We start from the raw sequence: 24,059 nt of genomic DNA on the forward strand, positions 1-24,059 counted from the left end.
AAGCGTGTCTTAGTAATCAGTATGTTCTCTTGAGGTGAGGTAGAAACTTTGCCCTGAGATATTGATTTCTCTTGTTAATGGATGGCCCTCCTCCATGGGTGTAGGTGTAATTAGCATCTGCTTTTATAATGCTGAAAACCCCAACAGCCTAAAATTCTCCTCTACATAGTGAGATAGTTATGCTGCTTGAAATTTCCAGGATTAGTGAACACTTAAGGGCAATTTATGAAAGTGTAAATATTTGTACTGAGTCAAGCAATTACTACTTAGAGCTAACAAAACACTTTGCTAGAATTATAACCCTTATTAATCCCCTTGCTATCAACTGTCACCCAACAGACAACTAAGATCTAGAGCAGTGATGGCAAACCTATGGTTGATTTTTCTTTGTTAAATGGCATTTAAATATATAAAATAAATATCAAAAATATAAGTCTTTGTTTTACTATGGTTGCAAAGATCAAAAAATTTCTATATGTGACACGGCACCAGAGTTAAGTTAGAGTTTTTCAAAATGCTGACATGCCGAGCTCAAAAGGTTCGCCATCACTGGTCTAGAGGTTTGCTCACAGCCCAGATCCAATTTGGAGAGAAGCGGGGAAGGGGTAGAACCTTGTGCAGATTGCTGCTGGAGTTGGTGATATAGTTGCACAGGTTCTGACAATTAGCAGGAATAAAAGGGGGATTGCTGCTCTGGAGGTTGGGAAAGAGATCCCCAGTGAAGGGAAGATGGAGGCTTTGGTGGTACTGTGGTCCTGTAGAAAAATATTGCCTCTGTGAAGCCCTGGCTCTGCATTATGATGAACATTAATATTTTCAGCCAGCTGACAGCTTGGAGTTCTCAATTCTTGGGCTATTCATCATTTTATTTAGTGTTTCTCAGGCATCCCATTTCTGTATCCAAAACCTGACTGTTTTGTGGCAGTATTTATTAGCATTTATTGACCACAGTTCTTCATGGATAGTTATTTTGGTGATCCCTATTTTATAGAAGATAGAAGTTCAAAATATTGCTCTACTATAGGGCATTAGAGATTGACCCATGATGATCATTATAATCCAGGGAACTTTTAGCTACACAGCTTCAGACAATCTATCTAAAAAGGTTGGATATTGGAAAGTTGTGAGGAAACTAAAGCCACTAGAATTTCACAGTGGCCCCAAATTTACTCCCTAAATCTACTATGAATACTTAGGCAGTAGATGCCTAGTGCCTGTGGGCTCAGGAAGATTGGAGGAATGTAGCAATCATTTTTCAGCTCGCACAGTTCTAAGGCTCCCTGTAGATCTGTTAATAAATCAAAGCACATATGGGGAATGAAGAGGCAGAGGAAATAGGGAGGGGCCCAAGCTCAGAGATAAAAATTGCCAAGAAAGAGCCTGCTTTTATAGAAGGGAAAACAAGGAGCAGGAAGAGAGAGAAAGAAAATAATAAACAAGAGGAGTCTTCAAGGTGCCCTGGTGTGACACACCACAGGGGCTGGAAAACAGTCAACATTTGATATTAGAGAAGAGAAGGCAGGAAACACATTCTGGGAATAACCTTAGCACCTATTGCAAAGGCTTCCCTTCTGTGCTCATAAACAAATGCAAAACAGCTCTCCACAGCCAGTGCCATCCACCCTGAAAGGCCTTCTTGCCAAAATCAGTGGGCTAGTCATGCTGGAGCAGGCTTTGCACTGGTCCCTTTTACACAGCCCATCCATTCTGTGTCCTTCTATTTATCATTCCATTAAGATCCTTGTATGTTGACAATTCAACAGGGAGCTTTCATACTTCCCAAGTATACATGTATATAAAAATTGGACATAAAATGGGCTAGTCCAGGGGTGGGCAAACTTTTTGACTCAAGGGCCACAATGGGTTCTTAAACTGGACCAGGGGGCCAGAACAAAAGCATGGATGGAGTGTTTGTGTGAACGAATATAAATTCAAAGTAAACATCATTACATAAAAGGGTACGGTCTTTTTTTTTTAGTTTTATTCATTTCAAATGAGCCGGATCCGGCCCGCAGGCCGTAGTTTGCCCACGGCTGGGCTAGTCTCTTTGACTTGGCCCAGGTGTCCTGATTGCCTTCTGTTGGGCCCATCCGGATTCTGTCTTGGCCTAAGCATTTGGTCAGGTACATTTCTATGGCTGAGTTGGATTCCCTTCTATTACACCATCTTCAATGTTTTTGGGGTTTTTGTTGTTTTTGTTTACGATAGTTTCCTTTGGCAGAAATCTTTTATTTTTAATTGAATTTATTGGAGTGACATTGGTTAATGAAATCATACAGGTTTCAAATGTACAATTCTATAACACATCATCTGCTTACTGCATCATGTGCTCAACACCCAAAGTCAAGTCTCTTTCTGACCCTATTTTTATCCCCTCTTTGCCCTCTTCTATCTCTCCCCATCCCCTTTTCCCTCTGGCAGTCACTATACTGTTTTCTGTGTCTGTGTTTTTGATTAATCCAGTGGTTCTCAATCTTGGCTGCACATTAGACTCACCTGGGAATCTTTTTAAAATCCTGAGGCCCAGAAATCAGGATTTTAAAAAGATTCCCAGGTGATTCTAATGTGCAGCCAAGGTTGAGAATCACTGCCTTATCCCTTCATCTTTTTCATTCAATCCCCTCCCCTCTGACAGCTGGCAATAATTCTTAATCTCATCCAGCTTGCTTTTTTAGTGATACCAGATTCTTTGACTGGTGAGGCCAAGTAACCAAATTCAGCAGAGTAAAGAGACAGGGGAAGATATAGAAATGTTTAGAAAGGCATTGGTGCCTTTCATTACCTATAAATCCTTGTTTTACTTTTAGACAATCTCCCTTCTCTGAGGTCTCCCCATGTAACTAAAGTACCTCCTTCATTCTTCAAGCTTTGCTATCTGGTTTTCTGTCTTCCTTTTTATACCTTTACTAGAGGCCCGGTGCATGAAATTCATGCATGGCCTGCACCTTCTCCAATCTGGGACCCCTTAGAGGATGTCCGATCGCCCCTAACCTCCTCTGCCTGCCTGTCTGATTGCCCCTAACCCCTCTGCCTGCCGGCCTGATCGCCCCTAATTCCTCTGCCTTGGCCCCCGCCATCATGGCTTTGACCGGAAGATGTCTGGTCAACCCAATCTAATTAGCATATTACCCTTTTATTAGTATAGATGATCATCCATCATCCTGATTGTCTCCATTGGCCATGTGGAGAGATTCTTTTTACATTCTAACACTCTCTATCCCACCCCTTGAGCCACCTTCTAATAGGATTATATTCAGGACCTTGGCATGAAACCTGCAATTCCAATAACCCAATTTCTGAATATAATTATTCCCACATTTTTATCCTCCCCTGTTTTCTATAGGCAGGTTTCCTGGATACCTTAAGACTTTTCATTGTCTCCTTTTATTTTTTTAATTCTACTTTTTCCTTCCTTTTGTAGCCTACCTCTCCACAATGAAACACCCATGCTTCACTCACTTTTTGTGTTCTTACAAATCAGTATCTATCCATTCATTTACCCTTCCTAAAAAGTAGATGATAATTACCACCCCACCAATATCATTCAGCTATGTAGACCTCAGTTACTATAAATTATTGTCTCCAATATCCAATTAGCCTTCATTTTAGTTTGAAAGTTCTTTTACACAGCTCTAGTTTGCTTGCTTCCTTTATTACAAAGATATTCTAAGTTTTTAGCACTCTTCTTATTCTCACCTACTCATTTAACCTTCACTGATGTCACTTGCTGCAGGTGGCCTTGTTTTTCTTTATAAAGAAAATGAGAGCCATCAGGCATAAATTCCATCAGTGTTGCACTCACTCTTTGAGTATTGAGCTGAGAGTAGCTTGTCTCTTCTCTGCTTTTAAGGAGTCATGTGAGTAGATTGGGCCATAACCTTAACTGACTTCTTAAAGTCTCTCTTGTTATGTAAGGTGAAATATTCATAGGAACCAGGGGTCAAGTTGTGGACATTTTTGAAGGACACTTTGCCTTTCACAGCCAACTGCAGGAGTGTGTCTGCATTTAGCAAAACAGACACAATCCTTGACTTCATGGAGTTTACAGAGAAGAAGGATGTTTAGATCTAAGCCAAATGCTCAAAAGAATTAGATCTAAACTAAAAAATGATATAATAGTATAGTATGTTGAAATCTCTGAAGGAAGACCAGCGTGTGAAAGGTATGGTGAAGATAAATGCCAACTGCTCTGGTCTGCAGGGATAAGGAATGTTTCACCAATGGCATCAAAACTGAATTGAGATTTGGATGATAGATGTGAGCTACCTAGACAAAGAGGGTTGAGGGAAGAGCATTTCAACCCATTCTTAATTCTTGTGGTTCTATCTTACGAGCACTCTTATATACCTATGTCATCTATCCCACTGCTGTCCAAAATACCTTCTATATTAATGACTTGACCATCTGTATTAGTGATGGTCAAACTATGGCCATGGGCTAAACTTGCCCATTGCCTGTTTTTATAAATACAGTTTTATTGAGACAAAACCACACCCATTTGTTTAGGTATTGTCTCTGGCTTCTGCGTACTATAATGGCAGAGCTGAATAGTCACAACAGACTGTATGGCCTGCAAAGCCTAAAATATTTATTTTCTGGCCCTTTACAGAAAAAGTTTCCCAAATCCTGATCTAGATGGATAAATATATATTTCAAGGGAAGGATCAAGTTTGGAAGGAAGAACACACATTTGGTTTTGGATATGTTGAATTTAAGTGCTTTGAGATATCCAAGCTGAAAAGGCAAATACATGTTTGGATATTTGAAGTTCAGTTTTTAAAAAATGGCTCAATGAATAATTTAATAATTTCCCGTACTCCTCTGAAAAGACTTATTGTTTTGTAGCCATGGTAACAAGTTACAGCCAGTTTTAAATCAGCTTAATCAATTATAATGCAATCAGAGAGCAGGTTTTTGAAATCCAGCCAATGAGCAACAGTGCCCCTCTTTAAAAAGACAGCCAGTTGGCCAGAGCTTTACTCCAGTGAACATACTGGAAAGTCAACCAATTCACAGCAGTTTTACCCAAGCAATCATGCTTCTATAATGGATGTCAACCTATTCTCTGAACTGTATACTTCCTAAAGATCCAGGGTAAAATTAGTAGTCTGCTTTGCCTGGAGAGGCTGTGTCTAAAAGTCATAACTCTTCCTTACTTGAGTAATAAATTCAGCTTTGCAATTCAGTTAATAAATGGTGGTTTCTTCCTTCAACTTACCCTGAAAAAATTTTTTTTTTTTTTAGTAAATGCCTTAATATATAGATGATTGTGATCATGGGAGAAGTGATCCTTTAGGAGGAGCGTACTGAATGAGAAGTCATGAGGGGCTAGGATTGAGTAACACAAACTCCAGCATTAATCGTTATGTAGAGGAGGAGATTACAAAAGAGACAATGCAGGATGGGCCATGGAGATAGGAGGAAAATCAAGAATATAGGGTGTCCCCAAAATGTATACACAGACTTTGAGTAATTATAAAGGCAGTGTTTATTAAACTATATTTCATGTACATATTTTGTATACATATTTTGGGGACACTCTGTATATGTTGCCATGAACTGAGGCCAAAAACCATTTTAAGGATTATGGAAGAGTTAAGAGAGTCAAATGTCACTGAGAACCTTCCTAAGATAGAAACTGAAATTATCTACTGGGTTTGGTGAGAGGGAGGTCATTGGAGCTTTTGTAAGATTTCTTGTTTGTAACAATGACACTGATATTAAGGTTGAATATTGCAATGTGAGTGGGGGTAAAGAAATGGGGAAGTATATGTAAAAAATGAATTGATAGAGAAAAAGTAGTTTGGTGTCATTTTGTTTTGTTTTTAAGATGGTAAATTCTTGATCATGTTAACATGCTGATGTCAGAAACTCATGAAAGAGATTAAATATATGAGAGAAAAAAGATAATCAGTAGTCTGGTAAATGCTGAGACAGTGAAAGGGAAAGAGCCCAGAATGGCAGTGAAGGACTTGGGTTTAGATAAGAACATGGGTATCTATAACAAACAAAACATAACCAAAAGATGGAAGCAAGAACGGATAGAGATCAGACCAGGTTATAGGATGTGTAGCCTAAAGATGTAGGAGTACCCATTTGGTTGTTTCTTTGATATTGTTGGAGGAAGGAAAACAAAGTTATCTTTTGAATGTAAAAAAAAAAAAAAAAAAAAAAAAAGGAAGCGGTTGGTTAGAGCATGAGGAAAGTATGATTTAGAGCAAAAAGAGAGGGAGATCCAAGAACAGGACACTGATAACATCATACACGAAGAGGTGGGCAATAGAAGAGGAACCAACAACAGATTATGAATGGCTGAAGAAATAGGAAAGAGGAAAAACCAAGAGAGTTGTTTAACAGTGTCAAACCTGAGAAAGAAGATACCTACCAAGAAGCACTCTTGGCAAATGGGCTCAATTTAAAAACAGAGCCTAGTGACTATTTCTGTACAGGGCATCTCCTGCAAGCCATCCTTTAGGTAGAAGCCTGCACTGAACTGCCTGCCTTCACTGTGGTCCTGCTATCTGAACCAGCCCTTAAAAGTTCCTGGAATCATATTTCAACCAATAGGACTGAGACTGTCCCCTGTACAATCATAGCTACACAGCTATGTCTCCATTGGCATATTCTCTGACCAATCAAAGTGGCCCTACTCAGACCAATCAGGAGCTGTGAGGATTTGGAGTCCTCGTGTAGGTGAGGATGGACTAATCAGGGACCAGAGGCAGAGGCCTCTCTGTATGAGCCAGCTCCCCCTGGCTGAGGGAGCACACTTTCCCTTTCTACCTCAGACTGAAGATGGCATTTCCCTGGCTGAGCTGAAACAATGATGTCTCACCTGAGCAGGTTAGACAGAGCAGACCAGAGCTGTCCAGCGGGAGAGGGACCTTCGATCCTACAGCCACAAGGAGCTGGTTTCTGCCAACAACTTGAATGAGCCTGAAAGAGGCTCCAGAGAGTAACACAGCCCTGCTGACTCGGACATTTTGATGCTAGCCTATGAAATCAGTAGCAGAGGAAGAAGACCAACCAACTGAGACTTCTAATCAAGAATAAATGTGTGTTGTTTCAGACTGCTAAATTTGAGATAATTTCCTACCACAAAAAACTGATATACTCCTCATGTGTGCCTGACATGTATTAAGTACTCAGTAAACATTTAATGAATGGATAAGCAAATGGGCCATTTCATTTGCTTCTAAGAAACCAGCGGTTGATAGGATGAAGCTGAGTACTTACAGCTCCCATCTGTCTGCTGGGCTCCAGACCTTGAATGTCCAATTACCTTATAATAGAGAGATATATCTTTATGCCCCATAGACACCTCAAGTTTGACATGTCTGTAAATGAACTCATTCCTCCATCTATCCTGATCTTCCATCATTGATCATCTCTCTTCATTCCCCTTATTCAATCCTTTCTTAATTCCTAACCTCTATTCCATTGCTTCTTTTAATGTTCATATTATAACTAAGTCTTGACTATAATCCTACTTAAGTCATATCTATTCTCCATCCTTCTCTCCCTGAGAAATCAGGCTATGTGTACCTATAGATCTACATGCAATATTCAACAGCCTCAGACCACTATGCACAGTGATGCCCTGCTGGTGATTCTGGACTCCCAAGATGCAGCCAAAATATCTTTTCTTCAAAATATCATCTTTTCTTCATGCCAACTTAAGGCCCCACCCACACATCCAGATAGACTTAAGCCTTGCCTCCTTCGCACCCCAATCTTTTCTGTTGATATTTCTATTTCTATCACCCATAACATATTATTAAACTTATTTGCCTGTCTTACTGCCCCGGGCTTCATTCAAGTGTGCATCACAAAGCCTGGCAGAGGGCCTGAGACTTAGCTGCACGTAACTAATGCTGGAGAAATGAAGACATGAACCAATCAGTTCTCTCATTGCCTGGCTTCATGTCTGTGAACAACTCTAGACAAGTGTGCTCCTCAGAATAGCAACAGAAGCAGCCCCCAGGGAGCTTGTTAGACATTCACACTCTCGTTCTTCCTCCCATTCCCTCACCCCTCATCAACCAGAATCTCTGGGAGTGGGGTCCCAGAATCCGTGTTTTAACAAGCCCTCCAGGTGATTCTGATGCACTCTGGTTTGAGAACCACTGCTCTAGAATGTTCAGCTGGTTTGACCTTTAAAAAACCAGTAGAATGCTTCTAACTCAGCTGAGCTTCCAATCACACCCAACCATAAACAGTGACCAGAGAAAAGAAGGGCAACAGTTGACACCCCAACCATGGACAGGAGAGCACCAGTATTGTCCACAGCTAGGAACCAAATAGGCCAAAGTTCAGTATAGCAAAGGTCTGAAGGTAAATTGAGAACCACTCTAATGATCAGGAATTCAAATGGAGGCAGCACATTTTTGTGGCTTTGCTTTTATGTTTAAATGGCACCACTGGAATGTTGCTCTGCCACAAAGCATGTTAGAATAAAAGACAAATGGAGGGAGATCTGTTTGAAGAACTCCGGAGAATAGGCTGAAGTATCCTGGTGACTGTCCCTCCAACAGTGGATTCTGGCCACAGAGAAAAGTAGGAAAATCCAGAACTAGTTTCTCTTTTTCTCAAAATGTGGCTTTTCCCAACCAATAATTGGCTTCTGGATCCTGAACTTGTGTGGTCCTGGTATTCTTACAAGAGTAATTTTTCATGACTCAGTATGATTTGAAACAATGCAAATCCTGATGTAGCTTTGCTGTGAGGAGAAGAGGGAATCCCTAAGCCCCTTCCCAAAAATCACCTGTGGCAAAACACAGGATGAGATCTAGCCAAAAGTATTACCATGTGCATCTCACTTAGCTTTTCCTCATACATATTGATGGTGTGTATGCCCATGCGCATATTTCTCTAGGACCGTATATATTTTTTTGGCTTTTGCTATAGACAGTAGTGACAGAAGCACATGCTTTTTTTTTAACCTATAATTTCATAACTAAGTAATCACAAATGGTAAAAATGAAATCTCTGAAAGTTTTCCCGGTTACTGATTTATCTGTTTAACGTCCTTCTTTCTTCTAAACAGTATTTATATAACACTCTCTGAAAAGCAATGCTTATAATTGTACCCAAGTGAATCTTTGCAGTTTTCAGCAATTCCAGGAGAAGTATGAAGCCTTTGAAAAAAGACTGGCTCCGTATAAGTAATTGCCTTCACTTGGCCCAATTGAAGCTGCCATGGAAAGAACACGAGCATTCCTCGGACCAAGGCGTGATATTTTCCATTCTTTGGGATTTAAACATATTTTTTCTAGTCAAAATACTAAGATTTTAAAAAATATCTGTTGGGTTCTTTTAAGTGGGCTTTTTAGGCATTTATTTTCTTTAGAGATTTGTGTATAAGTTTTTGAATATAAAGTTAGGAAAAAGCTTTAGATGATTCAAGAAAAATAATGATTTCCCAACCACCTAAAATAAGTCCATAAAATTGCCACTTGCATTTAAAATTGTACTAATTATCTTCATAACATTTGATAATTATGCTGGCTGTTGCCTTCAGTTGGCCTATAAATTAAACAACATCAATGATTAGACATTCCTTTTACTAACATCTAGATAGCTAATGAATCAGCTTCAGATTCAGGATTACTTTTGTTGTTGTTAATCCTACCATGAGGATATTTTTTCCATTGCTTTTCAGAGAGAGTAGAAGGGAGGGTGGGAGGGGGAGAGAAAGAAACATCAATTGGCTGCCTCCAGCACACACCCTGATCAGGGGTGGAGTGAACCCAAAACCCAGGTATGTGCCCTTGACCCTAACCTCGAATCAAACTTGAGACCCTTCTGTGTGCAGTCCAATGCTCTAACCGCTAAGAAACACTGGCCAGGGCCAAGATTACTTTTTGAGGAGATAATTGCCTTTGCTTTCTCTGCAAAAGTCAAGTACATCAGAGGAACATGAGCAGACTGCCTTCCAACGCTTTGTATATTACCAGAAATGAAGAAAAACTCCCTTTGGAATTGTACAGAGTAACCAGGCTTACAGGTTTTAGGCTAGCATCATGCAGGGCTCCAATTAGATTGGTTCAGTGTGCCCTTATACCAAAAAGAGATGGTCTCCAATCTACACTCCGGCTAGTCATGGCACATGGAGGAAGAGTAGAATGCAGAAGTAATTCTGTATAGGAGGAAATTCAATGGCCAAGATAATTTCCCCATTTTTCCCAGTGTGCTCTCGAAGTGATGGATTTTTTTCTTCTTTTAGTTACTGTTCAGCTAGGGGTTCTTCTTATTCACTTGGGAAGTTGTGACTATTAGACCACAATAGAAATAATTTCTCAAGGCAGAATTTTTTTTAAACATAAAATGTTTTCCAATTAAAAAAAAAAACAGCTACAGTGAGGACTGATTCTCAATTCTCAAGATGGCTTTTTATTCACACAAACTTCCACCATCTTTGATTTCTGTTACCACTGCTCATTTTTTCTTTCATTAATTTCTGCACTCACTCTTGTGCTCTCTAAGCAGTTTCTACAAGTGATTCTTCCTCCTCTTTTTGGTTGTTACCATTCCTGCTGCTGTCCCTACCTTCTCCCCATTCTCATGCACTGATCCACAGCCAAGAATACTCCCCTGGGTGAAAGCTAGCTTCTGGACCCCACTGCTTCTCCCTTTGGCCTCATTTCTGGATCGGAGAAGTCAGAGAAGCATCCATGCACTGATGCTCCACTGGAGAGCTTCTAGCCAGGGAACAGGATGAATCCGTCAAGCACTGAAGGGTACAGACTACTGTGAATACTGGTGCAAAAGATGAAGAACATCTTCCTGATAATGCTTCAAGTTACCTTCTTATTCCCCAAGGAAAGTTCTTAGGATGATCGGAGCATAAGTCAGGTATCCTACACACGCTTTGTTTTTGTCTTTCCTGTTTAGGAACAGTCATGCTCATAAGACTCTAGTTTAGAAACATGCTAGCATTTTAAAGGAGGACCTTCCTGGGGCAATGCGTTAATACAAAGGAGCAACCCTGGCAAGGAAATTCAGGCTCTATGGGAGGCAGCTGGAGGAGGGGTGATTGGCAGGGAGGTCTTCAGATTTAGCCTGTGTAGAGCTTCTTATTTGTTCAGTCTCACATACAAGGGAACTTCCTAAGATGAAAACTTACTTCATGTTTAGTTGTATGTTAGAGATGACAGTCTGATCCAACAAGGTTGCCTTGTACATTTCAGACTGTTTGACAGCCCTTTCATTCAGGCTGCAGCTCTGCCATGCAGAGGGGAGGCTCCATTCCTCTATCTCTCCAGGGTCCTCATTGTGATCTTCCTGTCTCCTAAAGCAGCTTTGCTCCAAGTTATCATTGGAACAAATGGCATGAGGATGATATGTTTGCACTTAAAACACTTGAACTTCTTACAACACATTGTGTCATATACACATAATATTTTGGATTTACCAATACTTGCTTTTGGGATTTCTTTTTAGCAATGTGAACAATGAAGAGGTTTATTTATTTATCTTTTCAGCTTGTGAACAAGCCAAATAGATTGATACACTCAATCTTTCCTACTATAGGTGAAAGATTGTGCTACATAAATTCCTTTACTTAGTCGATATGTCTAACCCTGGAAGAGTGCTCATACAGGGTACATTAGGCTACTGTGGCAAATGCTTTTATGGCCAGAAACCCCACAGCCATCTTCTTTCACTGATCAGTTGGATTGCTATCCAGGAATTACAGTTTTTTTCCCTTATGTTGGAAAGTCAAAGCTTTCCTTAATGGCCCCAGAGGCTCCATAAAGAAAGAGGTATAGCCCTAACCGGTTTGGCTCAGTGGATAAGAGCATTGGTCTGTGGACTGAAGGGTCCTAGGTGATTCTGGTCAAGAGCACATGCCTGGATTGTGGGCTTGATCCCAAGTAGGGGGCGTGCAGGAGGCAGCCAATCAATGATTCTCTCTCATCATTGCTGTTTCTGTCTCTCTCTCCCTCTCCCTTTCTCTCTGAAATCAATTTTTTAAAAATTAAAAAAAATAAAGAGATACAGCTCTGTCTGACCAACAATAAACAAATGATTCCTTAGGAACTTCAACTGGATAATCTTTTTTCTTTTTTGCTTCCCTAATGAACTGGTTGAGTCTGAGTTTCTTGGTAGTTCAAAATGAATGCTGGAGACTCATGCTAACTTTTATTGTTGGGATCATTAATTTAAAATATTATTTAAAATATTGAATTGATCAACATAAAATATCGAATGTGTATACTTGTAAACCACTGGGGAATTTTGAGAAAAAGTTTTACTCTAAGATTACCTTAAATTGTTGATATTTGAGTTCTCCGTACAACTTTATTACATGAAACAGTATGTTTCATCCAACAGATCCTGTAGAAATGTTGTCAAGTTAATTTGACCTGGTATCTATGTTTTTTTGCAGGGCTCATGTCATACTCTGATGTTGTGATTTATAAAAATATATATATGGTCTTAGTCTCCATTCCTAGCACAGAGCCACTAAAACTCTTGCTGTTTTTATGGTGAGAACAATGGAGGTGTCTTTTATTTTGTTAATGAAATGACCCTTTGGAAAATGCCTGAGGATAGAAGCTTGTTGCTAACCTCATACTGAGACAGTTGGAATTTTTCAGCCCCACCCCCCAGTGAGACAAAATGATAACATTTGAGAATGGTTTCTATTATTAAATGTTGTACATCCTAGTGGTATAAGGTTGCCAGAGTCAGCAAATAAAAATACTGGACACCAAGTTAAATTTGAATTTTAGATACACATTGGATATATTGATTGTATAAATATGTTCCAAATATTGCATAAATCATATCTAGCAATAATAGAGTAGGACAGAGTAATAATAAATATCCTAGAGTCATAGGATATATACTTTCTGCTTTCGTCAACTGGCTGATGTTTTCATCATCTGTGATGTCTAGATATCCTAAAGGTTATTTGGCTTATGTGTTTTAGTAGAAATATAGGGACAGTACTGACACAAATATCTGAAGAACCAGTTGTTCTTTATTATACCTCTGATACTTTAGTACTTTAGTCTTCATTAAAAATTTGGGATTAAAAAAAAAACAAAACCAAGTTATTTTACAGTAAAAAGGTAAAATATCACCCAGGAATGGTGTATGGAGAGAGCAAGGGTAGTAACAGAGGAGAAGGAGGAAAACTTACAAAATGAACACTACACATTATGAAGGCTGCTTCTAAGGAGGATGTCTTAGTTTGGCTGCTATAACAGAATACCAGAGACTGGTGGCTTATAAACAATAGGAACTTATCTCTCACAGTTCTGGAGGCTGGAAGTCTGAGATCAGGTGTCAGTGTTGTTGGGTTCCAGTGAGGGCCTTCTAGTTTCACAATGCTGCCTTCTCACTGCTGTATCCTCATCTTGGCAGAAAGAGAATGAGCTAGCTCCTTAGGGACCCTTCTATAAGGGCACTAATCCCATTTATGAGGGTTCCACCCTCATGACCTAATCACCTCCCAAGGGCCCCACTTCCAAATACCATCACATTGGGAGTCAGGATTTTAATCTGTCTTTTGGGGAGGACATAGACATGCAGACCCAAACAGAGAACACATGTTTCATAAACCAAAACCAAGCTGATACAGATAAAAATGAAATCTGACAAAATATCATTCCAGATCACATAACATAATACACATAGTTGCTTCTATGTAGTTATTCAGATACAAAAACAGTTTGTCAAACAGACTTGGTACAAATATCTTAGACTTGGGGCAGCAATTTAGGAAAAAAATGACAATTCCTATAAGTGTCACAAAAGCCACACATACTAATGCTTGAGTGTGGGCATATGGGGAGTGATCACAGAAAAGCACATTCCACTGAAACCTAGATAAACACACAGGGCAAGCCTGGCTGATCTGCTGCCCTATCTCTGCAAGCTGCAACAGGCCCTAAGGAGCTGGCACATGCCAGTTCACTGTGAGCCTGGGCTGAACTTTCTCAAGTTCACGACGACCATATAGGGATAGGTTACTGGCAGTTTGCATGGGTCCCTCTTGATCTGACAAGGCAAACTCAGTTTTGGAGGAGTCTTTTTTTTTTCTTCTCATTTCAGTATTAGTGTCGCCTGAAGGATGGTATGCTTTTTAGCACATTGGTATCCTACAGAATCATGCTCCAGCCAAGAGTAGTGAATCTCTGTTTCCAGGTGATTGTTTTACTAACACTACAGGTACACTTGTGGGTTCTGAATGATACCTACCTTTACTCTCCTCTTTTCTACCTCAGATATGATCACCAAGATCTAAGATATCAGGAACTGAGGGCAGGCCTCTCTGATTTCTTAATGTTCTATTGGTTGCCCAACAGTCTCTCTCATGAAAGAAAGTTATACAACAACAAGACCAGCTACTTAAAGGAAAACAAGTCTAAATATAGCAAAAGTGGCTATGCTGAATTGGAATTAAAAGGGCTGTGTGTGTATGTGTATTTCAAGTAATTACCTACTTAGCTGATTTGAAAAATGATTTAATAGCCTATTGGTGAGTCACATAAACACTTTGTATGATACTTTTTTTCCCTTTCTTGAATTTCTTAACATTTGTACCTGAAAACAAAATAGAGTTTTTTTGTTTATTTGTGGGTTTTTTTGTCTGTTTTTGCTGGATCCCTTAGTGGATTCAGCCTCCTGCATCTTATCTGAGGTATGCTTTGGGAAGCACATGAACTTTTGTACTTCTATGGAAACCCCTCATGTATTATTTGAAAAGTCAACTATAAACATATATTAAACACTGAACATACCTGGGAAGCACATGCATGGTTTTATTTCAAATCAAATTCAGAAAAAAAGCTCACACTAAAGTGAAAGGCTAAGACCCATGTGCTGGTAATAAAGCTGGGTCTTAAATGGTGACATTGTATTATGATGAAATGAGAGAGTGTGGGCTTTGAGCTTGTAAAGGCATCAAAAAGCACCCTTGCTTTAGGATTTTAACCAATTTTCTCTCTGCCTATGTACTTTGTCCTATGTGCCAGGCTCTTTATTAAAATGTTTTAATATTTTTAAAAAATATATTTTATTGATTTTTACAGAGAGGAAGGGAGAGGAATAGAGAGTTAGAAACATCGATCAGCTGCCTCCTGCACACTCCCTACTGGGGATGTGCCTGCAACCAAGGTACATGCCCTTGACCAGAATCAAACCTGGGACCCTTCAGTCTGCAGGCTGACGCTCTATCCACTGAGCCAAATAAGTCAGGGCTAAAGTGTTTTAATCTTTTTTACTCTGCATGGTACCACCTTATCTTGGTTCTTAGTTTTCTAATTACAATGGTTCTCAAACTCTGGTGTGAATTAGAATCACCTGGAGAGTTGTTTATGCTTTGGTGGCCTGAGCCCTCCCTCCTAAGAACTCTCAATTGGGTAGATGGGGCTGTGCATCTATATGCTAACTAGAGGCCTGGTGCATGAATTTGTGCAGGCCGTCTGGGGGGAGGGGCTGCAGGATGTTGGCCAGCTGGCCCTGCCCCGATCAGGGTGAGGGTGGGGCCAATTGGGGGTGGGCCTGGCTGGGGGCATGGGCTGTGAGCACTTGGCGTGCTGGCCCTGCCCCCTGGTCGAACTCCGGTTCAAATTCCCTGTCGAGGGAATAATTTGCATATTAGCCTTTTATTATATAGGATAAGCTTCCCAGGTGATTTCAAGTTCTACAGTTTTAGCACTTAGTAGAAAGACTGAAGTCCAAATTTCCTATCCCAGTATTATAGGCCCCAGGATGTGATTTTGTTCTATCCAGGTATATTTTTACTTCTGATGACCACTCAATTTTTTACCTTCAGGCTTTTCAAAGTGTGTGCTAGGCCAGCAGTATCTACTGAGAAGCTGATGAAAATGCTGAATTCCAGGCCACATGACAGACCTACTGAGTCACAATGTTCATTTTAACAAGATCCCAGTTTGCATTAATGTTTGAGGAGCACTCCCTTCGAATGAAGCTGCCTGGATTCTCTCTCTGCACCCATTGTGCCCATTTCCAAACTTGACTTTTAACTCTGCTATTCTGGCCTGCAATAATCCCCCTCCTTTTGTTTCCCCGCCTTTCAAAAAGGCTTACCACCCCTTCTGATCTGGGAAATTTTCCAAAATAATTTCATCTTCTCATGTTTTGAGATTTCTGGCAGCCTCAATGCAGGTAAGATCCACTAAGTGTCTCCCACGGTGTTCGCACATAACTTAGAAGAGCTCAATCAAAGTTGAAAAATAAATTAATTCCTCATGCTTGTCCCTCTCCCTGTAGCCACAAGGCACTTGTATAAGTGTTTTTTTTTTCTACCCCAAACTCTGCCTCTTCATTTAAAAAAAAAAAACCAACTAATTAACTCCTATTTTTTTTTCATCAGAGATCAGCTCAAGACTTGATTCCCCAAAGAACCTTTTGTGACTTCACTAAGTAACACTTTCCCAAATAGAGAGCCTTATAGTATTTTTTTTTTTTTACCATTGGTCCCATATGCAATTTTATACTGCTTAAACAAAGGTAAAAGGTGAACCTCCCCCGAAGGCAGATGCCCATATTAGTGTTGCACTTGGGAGACTAGCCCTTGGACGTGAAGCAACCAGAACTAAGAGCCAGGAATTAAACCTAGGGACCTGGAAAGGGGATTGGAATGGCTACCAATAAGAGCAATTTGTTCTTTGAAAGAAGGCATCCTTATTTTAACCTGTAGTTTTCCAAAGACCAAGGTTAATAAGATTAAACAAGGAACCAAATTTCCATTTGAGAGTCAGTAGAAACAACAAGTTAGATACTTAGATGCCTCAATAATTGAGATATTGAAACTGTCTGTTGAAAAACATAGAAAAAGAAAAACAAATTGTATAATGCTTAAAGATATAACAGATGGAGTCATTAAGAAAAGGAGTAAGCAAAAACATATTATCAATAGGCCTTGGCCGGGTAGCTCAATTGCTTGAGTGTTGTTCTGATACACCAAGGTTGCAAGTTCAATCCCCAGCCAGGGCATGTACAAGTCAACCTATCTTCTCTCTATATATAAAAGTCTAACATGCACAGTGTACCCTCAGAAGTTCGACCAGGAGACTGGGAGTTGGATCACTCGCTATGACATGTGCTGATACCAGCGGGTGGTAGGGAATGAAGGAAGGCTTCAGCCAGCAGCCGGAAAGCCCTGATTGGTCCTGATCACCGGCCAGGCCTAGGGACCCTATCCGTGCATGAATTTCATGCACTGGGCCTCTATATAAAATCAGGAAATACACATTTTTCTAAAAAAAAAAATTTACCATGTACTAGGTCATAGAATCAACACATTTCAAAAGTTTGGCATCATAGAGATCTTCATATTTGATTGTGATGCAATTAAAGTAGAAATTAACAATGGATATATAAACCAAAAATTTTGTACATTTGAAATATGAAAACGTACTTTTAAGGATTTCTTATGATGAGGAAGGAATACCAACAGAAATTTAAAATATTCAGAATCTACTGAACCCTATTTATAGTTGACAATTTGTTACTAAAGCTTTCAAGTGCAACATTTATTTTTGTGACCATTGTAAGTGTTTTGACCCATCATCAGTTACTGTTGTGTGCTTAGATGTGATATTCTCCATGATTAGAGTTCCTGTAGACCTGTTTCTGTTATGTTACATCTGCTTGCTCAATGAGCCTGTCTCATTCTTTTTTTGGTAATTTTTTTTTAAATGATTGACTATTTAAAATACTATTTGCAGCAGTATATTGAGGCCTAGCATAAGTACTTCTGGAAGGAAAGAAGGAACAAAGGAAGGGAGGAAGAAAGGAAGGAAGAGAGGAGAAGGGAAAGGAAGAAGAGAGGATGGGAGGAAGGGAAGATAGCTCCAGGCAACCTTAATTCATTTAAGGCTTGAGGTCTCCTGGATCATCAGATAAAAGGAAATACTAAAGAGAGAATCATTATTCTTGTGTTATGCCCATTTGAGGGAATATAGCTCATGGGCCTTTCCTCAAGGAGGGGTTTTTCAGGTTTCCCACCCTTGGTGGAGTCTGGCTCTGATTTCTGCCCCTATCCCTGGGGGGCTGTGAAAAGTTCAGCTCAGGTTTATAGCTGGCTGCATTCTTAGGATCAAAAAGAAAAATGTGCTCAAGACTAAGGAGCTTTGATTATCTGTGCTTATGTCTCTGGAGTTTGTCTTCTCCAAAAATTGGACAGGCAGTTTTTTTTTTCTGTCTTCTGAGATCTTTGATGCTTTTTAGTCATTTTTGTTTATATGTTTGTTTTTAGTAATTCAACATTTTTAGTGCTTCTCAGTGGAAAATTTATAAGAGTCTGATCTACCACTACTGGGATTTAAAATTTAGCACTCCTTTTCTTTAAATACATAAGTAAATATTATATCAAAATATAGTAGTCGAAATAAAGATGCATAAATATATAAAATAGTTTAAATGAAATTGCTTTTTAAAAAACTTGCTTAATTCTCCTGTGGTGAGTTAGATTAGATTTTCCCCTTTTATGGGGCACCTCTTGTGCCTTCCCTCATATCTTCCTAGCCTATATTTTATTCCAGTCATTCTCATGGCTAAATGCTTTACACAGGTGTAATGACAGAACATCACTTTACACCGTCAATCTCTTGCTTCCTTTCCTAGTGTCAACAAAAATTCCCAGTCTGAGGTGTGGAAAGGGGAGAGACTATTCAGGTGAGGGGTTTGCAAATTTGGAAACACAGCCTCCGGTGGAAACCAAAAGTGTATTCTGCTGATACAAAGGGTCGGCTGCCTTTTGTAGAGAATGTTCCCACCCAGGTTCCTGATTGGTCCACTTTTATGCAAATAAAGAATTCAAATTCCTGCAACTCTGGCCAAAATGCACAGTGCTGATTGGTCAACATGAATTTTGGTTGCTCATTATGAAGAAGTTTTGATTGGTCAATGGAAATATAAATGAGGATATATTTACATGATTTCAAGTGGATGGGACAGGTCTCAGTGAAAGACAAAACCAGAAATAATTCCCTTATAAGGGTTGGTTCAGACTGCAGGAGGTTGAAAGCTCCATCTGTGGCTCCCCCCACCCCCACCCCCCCCCACCCCCGCCCGAAATGCAGAGTGCACGAGAGGCCTCTGTCAGGAATGACTGCTAGGCTCTGGTTATGAATTTGTTCCCAATTTGTTCCCAATTAACGATGAGGAGTCCTTGGTATTTCTTCTCAAAGCTCACACTGGGATGGAAGAGGTTCATATCCCAGGGGGTAATATCGGATGAGTGGAGAGATAGAAACCAGTGATTATATGTTCCTCTCTTCTGTTCTTGAGATGGACAGTTGGGAGGTGCATTCTTCATGGCTCCTCAGATTGTTCTGGGGTTGTCAAACCTCAGCTGCCCATTGGCTGTCACCTTTCCCGGTTTTACTCTTCCCAACCCTTATTTTTGTCCTTTGGGATTGCTTGTCAACATAATCTACTTACATGAAGCAGGAAGCAAAGTTCTTTAGGGGGTTCTATCAATTTTTGTGTGGTTTGTTTTAATAGACACCAAACACATTCTCTGGGAAATCATCCTCAGGGGGGAAATCTCTACTATACATCTACTAGTATGTCTTCTAAAATGACTGTTTACTGTTTTATCAGATATTAAATTGGAACCTGAGAAAATAAAATTTAAAAGTGTTCTAGAAAAAAGGAAGCCTGGCTTGAGTGGGATACTACAATGTAGATTTCTAAGCACCTGAGCACCAGATAAAGAGAAACTAGAGACAACTTCCATTCATGTCTTGTCCACTAATCTCTTGAGTTGTATACCCCAACTTCTCATTCCCACGTATGTCCTAATTAAATCCAGGACATAGGAATTTTGTCCTCTGACCTTTCTACCATGAGCTTGTAGCAGGCTGAACAAAAGGCTAATTCATTGAAAGAACTATCTATTAGGAAAAGAACTGTATTTTTAATGAAAATGGCTTCATAATTCACTTGATGGAACAGGGGCTTCAGAGAGGCCATATATTTACAGTGAAGGACAGAACGTACGTGAGTAAAATTTAAAGACTAAGATGAGTTGCATTTGGGGTCAGGGAGCAGAGGAGAAGGCAAAAAAACTAAAGAGGTTTGTCCAATAACAGGGCAAATTTAGCAAAGGATTTCTTCAGAGCGGGTATATCCAAAATTTAAATTGAGGGCTTTTGTTTCATGAATTCTCTCCTTAAACTTCTGTGTGGCTGTGAAATTGTGCAAACCCTGGTTCCTGTGGCTCACAATGGGGGCATGTCAAGATGACTCAAGACCAAGGTAGAAACAGGAGTTCAGAATGAGAATATATGCCGCCCACCCCCCCTCCTTTCTAGGAGCAATTACAATGGGACATCTTCTAAGCAAGGAGTGGAAGTTGGATCCACTCTTATTTGTATCTAAAAAGTGGATGCCTCAAGCTGATAGTGGAAGTCTTACACAACTTTAGTGATCTCAGCACTCAGCCTGGTGCTGAAAATGCAGCAGGTGATTTCTGGCTACTTAATATCACATATAATGATCACCATCATGATATTTATTCATTGAACAAATATTTATACAGAACACATTATGTGTCACACCCTTGTTCTAGATACTAAGTACATAGCTGTGAGCAAAGCAAATAAAAATCCTCACCCTCACAGGGCTTACAACTTAGTGGGGGAGACAGAAACAAGATAAATAAATGAAATTTATAGTATAAGGAGAAAAAATAAAGCTGGGAAAGGGCATAAACAGGCAACATGTTATTGTTAAAACAGATACGTATTTCCCAGGAGCAGAATAAAATATTTTACCTTATCCTTTTAATACCGAAAGGATTGGTTATGTTGGGCTAAAAGGAGCAAGTGCGTTAGTATATGAACTTTTATTTTTGTTCTTTGCCTGACAGTCTTAGATATAGAGGATTTTTTTTTTTTTTTTTTTTTTTTGAGAGAAGATCCTTGGGAGACATGGAAGAAAAATGAAATGTTTCTTAGGGTGGATGTTTTCTCAGGAGTTTGACCTGGGGGATGTCTTACAGCCCCCAAATGAAAAGTCTTCTCTCCACTTCCAGAAAAAAAAAAAAGACATATGGGGAAGGAAGGCTCAAGAGATGCTAGAGCTATCATTAGGACTTGCAGGTCACGAGAGGCCAAGAGAAAATAGAAAATCTTAGGATTCCTAGGCAGGCCCTTACATGTGTTCATTGCAAAATCTAATTGCAGCAGAAAGGAAAGATAGTTTGAACACTTCCCAAACCCAGAAGGCTTTAGGAGGAAATAAATGATACATTGACCCTTTCAAGAAAAAGGACAAGGCAGAGTCCAGACTGAATTTTAACCATGTACATACCATACCCATTAATGGAAGGCATTCCTGCTGACATTAACAAAAGGGCATGTAGGCAAACCTTGCAGCATCATTTCACTGGGAGAACTCCAGCCTCATTGATTTTCTGTACTCCAACTGAAATGGTCTAGGGCAGAGGTTCTCAACCTGTGGGTCGTGACCCCTTTGGCGGTCCGACCCTTTCACAGGGGTCCCCTAAGCCCATCCTGCATATCAGATATTTACATTATGATTCATAACAGTAGCAACATTACAGTTATGAAGTAGCAAGAAAAATAATTTTATGGTTGGGTCACAACATGAGGAACTGTATTTAAAGGGCCAGAAGGTTGAGGACCACTGGTCTAGGGGCTAAGGGACTAGATGTAGTGATGTCTCCATGGTTTTCTCACTTCCAGTTGGGAAAACATCTGGAACACTGGACTATTTTTCTTTTACATGGAACACAAATGAAGGCTGTTCCTGATCCGTAAGATATAACTGAAACATTTTGCTTGAACTCAACGACTTGGCCTGCTATTGGATGATTATCAGTAATGCCTAAGAAACTCTGGCCTCATATTGATTTTAGCAACCTCCACATTGCCTCCTTATGGTTGCCTGCTTTTCCAACACACCAAACACAAAATTCACCCCAGATTATTGCAATATAGTATGGAAAGTTCAATTAGAAACTTACTTTCAGAACTAGCCCCATTGGAGAGGATGGGTTTCTAAAAAAAAAAAAAAAAAAAAAAAGGCAAGAACTTCCTCCCCTCTCCCAGGATGTCCTGAAATATTAACTCATACCCTCAATCCAAAGACAAGCAGAAAAAAAGAGATTTTTAATAGCATTTTGTTCATTCTGGAAGTGAAGTTGCAGCACTCCCATCTTTACTTTTCATTTTGAAATACCATTGAGAAATCTGCTTGTTGATGGGGGATGTTTGAATTCCCTTTGGATCTTAGTAATTGTAAGAGTTTTCCTTAATCAGGAAGCATTGATTGATTTTAGCTCTTTCTAATACTCTGAACATCAAGATGAAATGGGAAGGGAACCTGAGAGAGAAGTATGGTTAAGGAATTATTTAGTCTATATGGAGCCCATTATTGAAGACTAGTGGCCTGGTGCACAAAATTCATGCAGGGGGCGGGGAGTCTCCCTCAGCCTCAACTGCACCCTCTCAAATCTGGGATCCCTCTCACAATCCGGGACTGCTGGCTTCTAACCACTCACCTGCATGCCTGCCTGATCGCCCCTAACCACTCTGCCTGCCAACCTGCTCGCCCCCAACTGCCGCCCCCTCCCCCCCCACGGCCTTCTAGCCCCAACTTCCCCTCCCCGCTGGCCTGATCACCCCCAACTGCCCTCCTCTCCTGGCCTGATCACCCCTAACCACCTCTGCCTCGGCCCCGCCACCATGGCTTTGTCCAAAAGGATGTCCGAAAGGTTTCCAGAAAGGTCTCCCGGTCTAATTAGCATATTACCCTTTTATTAGTATAGATTGAACTGATATTGGCAGGAAGATGATGCCATACTCATCCCCATTTCTAAAATGATAGTTCTTCAAGTCCTATAGGTCTAGGCCCTAGGGGTACAATAGCATTGTACCCCTAGACCTGTAGGGAGAAGCAAAGAGGCCTCAAAGCTGGTACTAATTATTTAACATTTTGCCACATGTGAAGCTGTGAAAACGGTCCCTTGGGATATTGATCAAGACTTGCCTTCTAGGGAGATCAAGGCAGGAATCTTCTTTATGATTTGATTGATATGGTTTAAGATTCTGCTGCTGGTGTAGCCTGTTATTAAAGACTCACCTGGCTTAAAAGCTGTCTCTTCTAAAATGCAGGTCTGGGTGGAGCTAATTAATCCTGTAAGCCAGTTTCAGTACCTTCCTGTAATGACTCAGGTTTTTGTTCTTCTGACCTAATCCTAGCTGAACACCAGCTCTTTATAGACCCTGAAATTTTGATCAGAAGTAGGGTGGAGGCCAAAGCTAGAAGGAAAGTGTGTGGAAGCCAAAGGCAAACATCAGTTACCTCATGTTCTGCTCCCGGCCTGCCCCATTTTCCATACAACTTCTCAGGGTCTCCTAAAAGGAGACCTGGATTACATTAGGAAACTACACTCCCTCCAAAAAATCTTGGCCCTGGGATGCTGATGCAAATGTGTGTATCCTTTATAGGGTGTCATAGGGAAAACTTAACAAGCTTCATAGCATGTGTTTTCTTTAGACAGTAGAGAATGGGCTTCTCTTTTGTTCTCTTATGCCCATTTCAATCTAACTTTTACACAAAGACACACCAGCAGTTATGTGTTAGGGGTCTCCTTGGCCAAGATGTGTCCTCTGTCCAAATGCTCCCAAGTGGCTGACTGCCCACACACATGTGAAGCATTGTAAAGAGAATTAACAGATGGCAATATGACAACATGACTCTCTAATCCTAGTGTTAAAGTAGCATCAATCCACCCAAGAGGATGGCAGAGCTTCCTCTGAATGGTTCTGCAGGATAAAGCTCCAAGATTAACAGCATCAGAGCATATAGGCTAGCAAGCTTCAGGACTAGGTACCCAGATTCTCTGCTACAAAGTGGACTGATGGAAGCAGTGAGTCTGGGCAAAATATAAAGAGGAGGTCTTGCTTCCTCACCTGCTTTTGCATGGAGCCAAAGAGAAAGAATCTAGAGGAATTTTCTTTCTCAGAAATGAACAGAAAGTAAAATCATGCTGATTGACTGGAGTACCTAGAGAAGATACAAGTGCTGGCTACAACAAAGAATTT

Source organism: Myotis yumanensis, unplaced genomic scaffold (genome assembly GCF_028538775.1).
Source record: "Myotis yumanensis isolate MYYU_CA2020_CCGP unplaced genomic scaffold, mMyoYum1.0.hap1 SCAF_7, whole genome shotgun sequence".
Lineage (NCBI taxonomy): Eukaryota > Metazoa > Chordata > Mammalia > Chiroptera > Vespertilionidae > Myotis > Myotis yumanensis.